A 10,495-nucleotide genomic window follows, 5' to 3' on the forward strand; every position below is an offset into this window, starting at 1 on the left:
GAGATTTTTTTCCTGTGGGCATACTTTGCGAATTTATAGAACAGTAACTGTAAACATCTGGAACTGTAAACAGCAAAGAAACTGTGCAAATGCAGATAATAAATATAACGAGCATGAAATAACAATATAACAGAGTCCTTAAATGAGTGTAGTTATCCTCTTTTGTTCAAGAGCCTGATGATTGAGGGATAGTAGTAGTAGATCTGGTGTGCAAAGATGCATACATCAGAATGCTCTTTATCGATTACAGCTCAGCATTTAACACCATCATCCCCTGAAAACTAATCAGTAAACTGCATGATCTGGGCCTGAATACCCCTTGAGAAATTGGATCCTGTATCTCCTCACTTGTTGACTCCAGTCAGTTCAAATTGGCAAAAACATCTTGACAATCTCCATCAGCGCAGGAACACCTTAGGGATGTGTACTTAGCACCCGCTCTACTTGCTTGACACCTATGACTGTGTGGCTACAGCTCCAACACCATACACAAGTTTGTTGATGACACCACTGTTGTGGGTTGTATCAAAGGTAGTGATGAGTTAGCTCATAGGAGGGAGATTGAAAATCTGACTGAGTGGTGCCACAACAACCTCTCACTCAGTCAGGAAGACATACGAACTGATGGTAGACTTCAGGAGAGGGAAACCAGAGGTCCGTGAGCCAGTACTCAGAGGTGGAGAGGGTCAGTAATTTCAAATTCCGGGGACTGGTCCTGGACCCATTGTATAAATATAATTATAAAGAAAGTATGACAGTGCCTCTACTTCCTCAGGAGTCTGCAGAGATTCAGCAGATCAAACTTTGGCAAACTTCTATAGATGGGTGGTAGAAAGTGTGCTGACTGGCTGCATTACAGCCGGGTATGGGATCACCAATGCCTTTGAGTGAAAAATCCTACAAAAGGTAATGGATTTGGCCCAGTACATCATGGGTAAAACCCTCTAACCATTGAGCATGTCTGCAGTACATGAAACGTTGCCGTAGAAAAGCAGCATCCATTAGCCAAGATCCTCACCACCCAGGTCATGCTCTTTTCTCACTACTGCCATCAAGTAGAAGGTACAAGAGCCTCAGGACTCACACTGCCAGAGCGAGAGGTTGAAGATATCTGTGAATACATCATAGAAGTGGTTGGCACAGGTCTTCAGTATTCGATTAGGTACTCCATCTGGACTGGATGTTTTTCTTGGATATACCGCACATTATCTTCAGATACTAAGACCAAATGATCTTCAGGAGGCATGGGGATGTGTGAGGGTTCCTCCCTGTTCAGGTGATCAAAGTAAGCACGAAAGGCATTGACCTCATCTGGAAGTAAAGTTCTGTTGTTTTAACTTTGCAGGAGGTTTTGGCTTTCAATTCCTGCCACAGCTGTTGAACATCCCTTGTTGATTCCAGTCTAGTCTGGAATCAGCACTTTGTCTGAGAGCTGGCTTTCTAGAGAACATTCCTGCACCTCTAGTAGCATTCTTGATCTCCAGACTTGAATACCTCTGATCTGGCTGTTAGCAGAATCCAGATTTCATTGTTCATCCAGGGCTACTGTTATGACCCCAGCCCCCTCCTTTGTGAGAATCGCAAGAGAGAGAGAGAGAGAGAGCAGCCTTACGGTTTGGAATGTGGGCTGGCCTCTCAGCCAGACAAAAGCCATGGACATAGCCATTGTCTTGGGAGACACCTTTGTGGAATAAGGGACTGGACTACGTGCAAACCCTCAGGGCAACTTGGGCTGGGTGATGGGGGAAAGATTGCCTCACCCCCCCACCCTGATTGACATCTACAACCCTGCCAGTCCAGATAAAAGGTGGGCTGCCGAGGCGGGGCCTCAGACGCACCAAGGAGACACACGAAGAAGACACGATAGCGCTTCCCGTCGGAGCGGGAAGCCATTCTGAAGGAAGCCACGTGCGTTAGATTCCGGATCGGGAGTCTGGCTGAAACCAAAGGAAAAACCGTTTTAACTAACAACAGGGATTTGCTTCGCAAAGACGACGGGCAAGTGTTCCTTCTCTCTCTCTCCAACACGTGAAATGCCAGTGGTTCCCAAAACGGGGAAGCCTGCAGACTTTGAGTGACTCTTATATTCCATTGGACTCGGTATTATCCCCTAGACAACAATAGAGCTTATTTTTGATTGGTTATTACTATACCTGTGCTTTAGATTGAGTTTTGATGATGTATATGATCTGAATGTTTTGTATTAACCATACGTTTGTGCCCCTTTATAAATAAAAACGTTTGAAAATAGTACCATCAGGCTTCAGCGGACCTCTCTATCTTTGCTGGTAAGTCACCCGGTTACTGGGAACGTAACAAGTGGGGCCTCGTCCCGGATTTGAAACCAAAGGGGAGGGTCAGTGAATCGGGCTGTAAGTCCAAACTTAAATCTGGTTACGCAGGTAGCCAGACAGGAAACCAGCAAAGATGGATGTGGATGAATTTCTGAGAAACCTGACTGTAGAGGCGCTAGGGGCGGCTACCAAATTAGACTTGGTAAATCTGACAAAGGAGTTAGACCTCACAGAGGTGAGGTCATCAATGAAAAAGCAGGAAGTGCGAAGGGTCATAACTCAGTATTACATTGGGAAGAAGGTGTTTGCAGCTGAGGATTTGGAAAATATCCCCAAAAAGAGATTAGCGAGTGGGACAGATCAGTTAGAGTTGGAGAAAGTAAGGTTGGAACATGAATTTAAAGTAAAGCAGCTAGAAGCAGCTGAGAAGGAAAAGGAACGGGCTGAGAAAGAAAAGGAAAGGGAGCAGGCGTTCAAACTAAAGGAATTAAAGGTGAAACGGGGTCATGAGCTCCAGCTAAAGCAGCTGGAAGCAGAAGCAGAAGAGAAACAGAAATAAAGGAGCCATGAATTGGAGCTGGACAGGCGAAGGCAAGAGTGAAGAGCTCAAGGGGTAGAGAGAGAGGAGGGGTTTGATGTTAGTCGGGCGTTGAAGTTGGTCCCCCCGTTCGAGGAGACGGATGTTGATAGTTATTTCTTGCTTTTTGAAAAGGTGGCAGTGAATCAGAAGTGGCCCAGAGAGCAGTGGGTGGTGTTGTTACAAAGTGTGTTACGAGGGAAAGCACAGCGGGCATATGCAGCGTTGCTCCCGGAAGGGGAAGGGAATTATGACCAAGTAAAGGAGGCCATTCTCCGAGGTTATGAGTTAGTACCTGAAGCGTATAGACAAAGGTTCCGAAATTTAAGGAAAGGGTGGAATCAAACGTATACCGAGCTAGCCCATGAGAAGGGTGTGCTCTTGGACCGTTGGTGCACCGCGGAAAAGGTGGCCGAGAATTATGGGCGTCTCAGGGAGTTATTTTTGATTGAGGAATTTAAAGGTTGTGTTCCGGAAGAGATCCGGATGTATTTGAATGAGAGGACGAATCAGTCCATCTCAGAAATTGCTAGGTTCGCAGATGAATATGCCCTAACCCACAAGACAAAGTTTTCATCGCCAAAAAGTTACCCGAGAGACCGTCGGAATGGTAGGGAAAGTCCGCCGGCTAAGGGAGAAACTCCGCTGGGAGCTAGCAGAAAAAGTGAGGATAACAGGCAGGAAATCTGGAGATTTCCAGATTTCCTGGTTTAACCTGTTTTAATTGTGGAAAGGTGGGACATATTGCATCAAAATGCCCTGCTCCGAGGAAGGAGCCAGAAAAAGGGAAAGCAGCTATCCCTATAGGCTGTATTGCGTCGATCAGAAAATCGACGAGAGGGCCCCAGGTAGATGGAATACAGGAGGGGCGGGAGACATTTAGTTCCGAAGGAACCGTGTCTTTGAGGGAAGGGGACCCCCCAATCCCCGTACGGATTTGGAGAGACACGGGGGCGGAACTATCATTAATTAGCCGTAACGTATTACAATTCGGACCTCGGACGGGAGAGGTAGCCCTGAGAGGCATAGGAAACCAGACCGAGGTAGTGCCTTTGCATAGGGTCCTTCTAGATTGTGAGTTGGTGTCGGGACCAGTGGAACTGGGGGTCCTGCCGGAGTTGCCGGGGGAAGGCGTGGACGTCCTTCTGGGTAACGACCTAGCGGGTGGGAAGATGGGTGCCGCCGTGAAGCTGACCACCCAGCCCGTGAGAGTTGAGGACCCTCCCTCAGATAAAAAAAATCTATCCCGCATGCGCGGTCACTCGCAGCATGTCGAAAAGGGCAGCTGAGACCGAGAGCTGTTTGAATCTGGCCAGTTTTGATTTGGCCGAGACGTTTTTACCGACTCTGTACCAGCGAGAGTCAGAGGAAGGTAAACTGGAGAGTAGGGAGGAAAGAGAGAGTAATCGGGAAGAGGTAGACCTGTCCTTAGCAAGAAGAGAGTTTGTACGGAAACAGAAAGGTGACGAGGAGCTGGTAGCCTTGAGAGAGTCGGTTCTCTCTGAGACTGAACTGGAGGCAGAGCCAGAGGGTTATTATCTCAAGGAGAGGGTGTTGATGAGGAAGTGGAGACCCCCCGTGGTGCCGGCCGATGAGGACTGGGCGGTGATACATCAGATAGTAGTCCCGAAAGTATATCGGGACGAAATTCTTGACTTAGCTCATAAGGGACCTTTAGGTGGGCATTTAGGAATAAAGAAGACAGTGGAGCGGGTTCAGAGAGAGTTCTATTGGCCAAACCTGAGAAAAGATATTACTGAGTATTGTAAAAGATGTCATACATGCCATGTGGTGGGTAAGCCGAATCAAGTTATCCCTAAGGCCCCCCTCCGACCCATCCCCGCATGTGAGGAGCCTTTCTCCCGAGTCATTGTGGATTTTGTGGGACCCTTACCTAAAACTGCGAGTGGGCGGCAGTATATCATGACCCTGATGTGTGCCGCTACACGATTTCCCGAGGCCGTGCCTCTGGGTAGTATTAGGACCTCTGCGGTGGTGAAGGCCCTTACTAAATTCTTTACCACCGTGGGGCTGCCTAAGGAGATACAATCAGACCAGGGAAGTACATTCACGTCTAGCACATTTCGGCAGCTGATGACCCAGCTAGGGGTAAAGCAGATTCTGGCCTCTGTGTATCACCCGGAGTCACAAGGAGCGTTGGAAAGGTTCCACGCTACCCTAAAGACCATGCTTAAAGCTTATTGTCAGGAGAACGTTCGAGACTGGGATGAGGCTTTACCCCTTTTGTGCCAGTGCTCCCTGGGGTTCAGTCCATTCGAGCTCGTTTTCGGTCACAGGCCCAGGGGACCCCTAACCCTACTGAAAGAAAAGTGGTCTAGCCCAACCGTCCAAGTCAGTGTGATCGACTACGTGCTGAAATTCCGGGAAAGGCTGCGTAAAGTATGCGCCTTGGCAAAAGAAAACCTTAAAGCCTCCCAGGAAAAAATGGGTCAGTGGTATAACCTGAGAGCGAGAGAACGAGAGTTTCACGTGGGCGACCGAGTCTTGGTCCTATTCCCGGTAGTTACCCACCCCCTTAGGGCGAGGTTTCAAGGACCATATACAGTGCGTAAAAAAATAGACTCGCTGAATTACGTGATCGAAACCCCCGACCGGCGAAAGCCGACCCAGTTAGTTCACGTGAACATGATAAAAGGGTATCATGAACCCACCCCCGTGGTGGTTGGTGCGGCCATGAAAGCCGATGAGGTAGAGGGGGATGGTAAGGAGGGACCAGAACGGTTTGACAAGATAGGTATAGTCCCCACCAGATTGGAGAACTCTATCGTATTGGCGAGCCTTGCGGATAAAGTTGGCCACTTAAAGTCTGAACGGCGGGAACAGGTAATACAGCTCATTAACCGGCATGCAGACTTATGTCCAGATGTTCCCTGAAGGTGTAGTGGGACGAAGCATGATGGACTGCCAACACAGATGCCTTGTGCAGGAAGGCACAGAGTCGACTGTACTTCCTTAGAAGGTTGGCGTCATTCAATGTTTGTAGTGAGATGCTGAAGATGTTCTATAGGTCAGTTGTGGAGAGCGCCCTCTTCTTTGTGGTGGCGTGTTGGGGAGGCAGCATTAAGAAGAGGGACGCCTCACGTCTTAATAAGCTGGTAAGGAAGGCGGGCTCTGTCGTGGGAAAAGAACTGGAGAGTATAACATCGGTAGCAGAGCGAAGGGCGCTGAGTAGGCTACGGTCAATCATGGAAAACCCTGAACATCCTCTGCATAGCACCATCCAGAGACAGAGAAGCAGTTTCAGCGACAGGTTGCTATCGATGCAATGCTCCTCAGACAGGATGAAGAGATCAATACTCCCCAATGCCATTCGGCTTTACAATTCAACCGCCAGGATTAAGATATGTTAAAGTGCCGGGGTTAGGACTGAGCTTAAGTTACCATTCAATGTATTTTGAACTTTTTAAAAGCTATTTATTAATGCTTTTTGAGAGGGTGATTTTAGATGCATATCATATTTTTACTGAGTTAAGTATTGTATGTAATTAGTTTTGCTAAAATAAGTGTATGGGACATTGGAAAAAATGTTGAATTTCCCCATGGGGATGAATAAAGTATCTATCTATCTAATAGTTACCTCAACCCGACCTATAAAACAGGCCCCTTATCGGATGAATTCTGAAAAGAGCCAGCTAGTAGAAAAGGAGATTGAACATATGCTAGCTGCTGGGATAATCCGCGAATCCTCTTCCGCGTGGGCTTCTCCTTGCGTGGTTGTCCCAAAGCCGGACGGGACCATAAGATTCTGTACCGATAACCGGAAGGTCAACGCGGTTACCCAGACAGATGCTTACCCTATCCCCTGGGTGGATGATTGCATTGATCAAGTGGGGAAGGCGAGGTACATCACAAAAATTTACTTGTTAAAGGGGTGGGTATTGGTGCGTTCCTTTAACGGACAGGGCTCGAGAGATTTCAGCCTTTGTCACCCTGTCCGGGTTGTACGAGTACAATGTTATGCCGTTTGGGATGAAAAATGCCCCAGGGACATTTCAGCGGATGATAGACGCTGTGATAAAGGGGTTAACCCACACCAAGGCTTATCTTGACGATGTGGTAGTTTGGAATGACACCTGGGAGGAGCACCTGGAGGCTGTAGAAAGTTTGTTTACCCGAATGTCGGCAGCCCACTTTACAGTAAACCTCGCCAAGAGTGAGTTTGGTCATGCCACGATCACCTATTTGGGGTATGTGGTGGTAGACGGGCAGTTGGCACCTGTACAGGCGAAGGTCTGGGCTATTTCCGAGGTCCCTGTACCCTACAATAAAAGGGCCCTGAGGTGGTTTCTGGGCATGGTGGGATACTATCGGAAATTCTGTAAAAATTTCGCGGACATTGCGCTCCCCCTTACAAAACTACTGCGGAAGGAGGAAAAATGTGAGTGGGGTCATTCTTGTCAGAATGCCTTTGAAAAGTTAAAAGCCATATTGTGCCATGACCCTGTGTTAAAAGCGCCTGATCTGTTAACCCCCTTCTCCTTGGCCACGGACGCCAGCGATGAGGCTGCAGGAGCAGTCCTATTGCAGCACGCGGGGGATGGAGTGGAGCACCCGGTAGCATATTTCTCTCGGAAGTTCAATAGACACCAGAGGAATTACTCTATCATGGAAAAGGAATTGTTAGCGCTTGTGTTGGCGATACATTTCGAAGTGTACATTTGTCCGGCGCAAAGACCCCTAGTGGTCTATACCGATCACAACCCGCTGGTATTCCTGGACAATATGAAAAATAAAAACAGGAGGTTATTAAGCTGGAGTCTGATGCTGCAGGAATTCGATATTAAGATACAGCACATTAAGGGGAGTGATAATGTGCTAGCGGATTGTTTATCTAGGTGCTGAATTAAATGTAAAATGTATGGCTCTGTAGTTAAAACGAAAAGCTTGTGTATTGTGTTAGATTCAAAAATCCTATAAGACTCTGTACCAACTTGTTTTTAACTGCTGGTAAAAAAACTTTTAAGAGGGGAGGTGTTATGACCCCAGCCCCCTCCTTTGTGAGAATCGCAAGAGAGAGAGAGAGCAGCCTTACGGTTTGGAATGTGGGCTGGCCTCTCAGCCAGACAAAAGCCATGGACATAGCCATTGTCTTGGGAGACACCTTTGTGGAATAAGGGACTGGACTACGTGCAAACCCTCAGGGCAACGTGGGCTGGGTGATGGGGGAAAGATTGCCTCACCCCCCCACCCTGATTGCCATCTACAACCCTGCCAGTCCAGATAAAAGGTGGGCTGCCGAGGCGGGGCCTCAGACGCACCAAGGAGACACACGAAGAAGAGACGATAGCGCTTCCCGTCGGAGCTGGAAGCCATTCTGAAGGAAGCCACGTGCATTAGATTCCGGATCGGGAGTCTGTGGCTGAAACCAAAGGAAAAACCGTTTTAACCAACAACAGGGATTTGCTTCGCAAAGACGACGGGCAAGTGTTCCTTCTGTCTCTCTCCAACACGTGAAATGCCAGCAGTTCCCAAAACGGGGAAGCCTGCAGACTTTGAGTGACTCTTATATTCCATTGGACTCAGTATTATCCCCTAGACAACGATAGAGCTTATTTTTGATTGATTATTACTATACCTGTGCTTTAGATTGAGTTTTGACGATGTATATGATCTGAATGTTTTGTATTAACCATACGTTTGTGCCCCTTTATAAATAAAAACGTTTGAAAATAGTACCATCAGGCTTCAGCGGATCTCTCTATCTTTGCTGGTAAGTGATCCAGTTATGGGATACGTAACATTACCGATTGTGGAAACCCTTAAATGATCTTGTGGAGACACACACATCCCCAGCTGCTTTAACAAAGAGTTGTTGTGTCAGTCTCAGCGTATCATTTCGTGTCACTGGGCGTAACCACAATATTTACTTTTCTTAACTTCATTTCCAGACTGAAGTAGTATTAAAGTTGATAGGTGACAACAACTACATTTAGATTATCCTGTAACTGTTATTAGGAATGTTTAAAAATGTACTTGAAAAACAGACAAAAATATGCTCTTAATCTAGCCTCTTAAGTTTTTATATTAATATAAACGTAGACTATTGAAAGGTCACTGGCATGGGCAGAAGGCTAGATTGTCTGATTCTCTAACTTATAGTTAGATTTGTAGCTATTTCAGCATTATGGGTTGGAAGGTGGATGGTTCGCTGAAGGTATTTACCAATGACCTTTCAGTCTGTCCAGTATCTAGTCTATTATCATGTAACCAAGCTCCCATACAAATACAAATCTCCTAGTATTCACATCAGCAGACAGGGTCTAATCCTGATGATCCAAGCATTGCTAACATCTTATTTGTATCCATGATTATTGAATCTGACTGGGGTCTCTGACTTCAAGAGATGCCAAGTACAGACTCTCTGGTTCATCATGGTGCACATGGGAAACTTCTTAAGAACTATACCCTTAATTTCAGATTACACCATTTAACAACTTGCTGTCAAAATTTAAACTTTTATTTTCATCTGTCTGCTAAAATCATTCAATGCTTTGTTTTCACTGATTCCTCAACCAGCCCCTGACACTACTCATGTCATACTTCATCTCTGAATAAAACGTATGGCTAGGTAATCTGTTCTATGTCTTTACGTCATCATATGGGATAATGTCAACGTACATATATCACAGAATGGAATATTTTGTAGATTGTTCTTCACTGTTGACAATACCATAGTCTTCCAAATGCAGATATACTAACTTGAGAACAATGAGCTGTTTAAATGGAAAGGCAGTGTGTTTTGCCTTGGATATGGTGGTAATATTCAGGAAGAAATTTGTGCCACACAGGGAAATATTTTGGCAGCAGGAAAGTGTATTACTAAACTTGTTGGTGTGTCTCCCTCAGTTCTGTCTTTATAATTTCTGAAATATAAATGATCAGTGAGTATGAGGATTGATCACCTGGTCTTCAGTGAAAGTGTGATATTCGTAGTATTCACCAGATAAGCTTGCTTGGTGGTTGGGTAAGGACAGGAGGGTGTAAAAGTGGGTTAGCTAATCTGGCCCAATTTCTCATTTTCTAATTTGCAATTATGAGGCTCCTGCAGGTGCTTTACTGTTTTGTACTTTTACAGAGAGAACTGATGTTTGGTGATGGATTAAAAAGAAAACATATGTTTATAGCAGATTGTCTCCAGAGGTTTTGCACAACCTGTGATATAGTAATATTTTCTTCGTAGATAAAGAATGAAATCACCTTTTTAGATTTAATTGCTACTCAAAATAATGTTCCTGTGAATGATTTTGTGAGACGTGGCCTATTATATTGAAGAAACCATGATTGACCAACAACAATTCAACCCTCATTACGTTCTTTTCACATCTCAGAACCAGCTAAATTACCACTTCAGTCTTATGGAAGTTCAGAAGTCTAGTTTTGTTATTGGCAATACAGACTTAATGACTGCTTGAAAGTATTGATTTTATTACAATGTTCCGTATCACCATCTCAGTCCTGAGCAAAACAATATTTATACACAATACTTTGACATCTGTGTTATAGATGACGCATGATGTTCAAGAGTGGTGAAAATCTTGTTTTTGAAGTTTGGAGAAGTTTCATCAGAGTGTCTGACATTGAATAATTAATCAAACATTAATGT

General features: G+C 45.6%; 1 protein-coding gene across 1 annotated transcript in view; it reads left to right on the plus strand.

Moving 5' to 3' along the window:
• Positions 1-10,495, plus strand: part of LOC140726010 (uncharacterized) — a 529,984-nt gene that overhangs the window by 203,387 nt on the left and 316,102 nt on the right. The window lies entirely within an intron of this gene.

The sequence above is a fragment of the Hemitrygon akajei genome, chromosome 4, assembly GCF_048418815.1.
Source record: "Hemitrygon akajei chromosome 4, sHemAka1.3, whole genome shotgun sequence".
NCBI classification, from domain to species: domain Eukaryota; kingdom Metazoa; phylum Chordata; class Chondrichthyes; order Myliobatiformes; family Dasyatidae; genus Hemitrygon; species Hemitrygon akajei.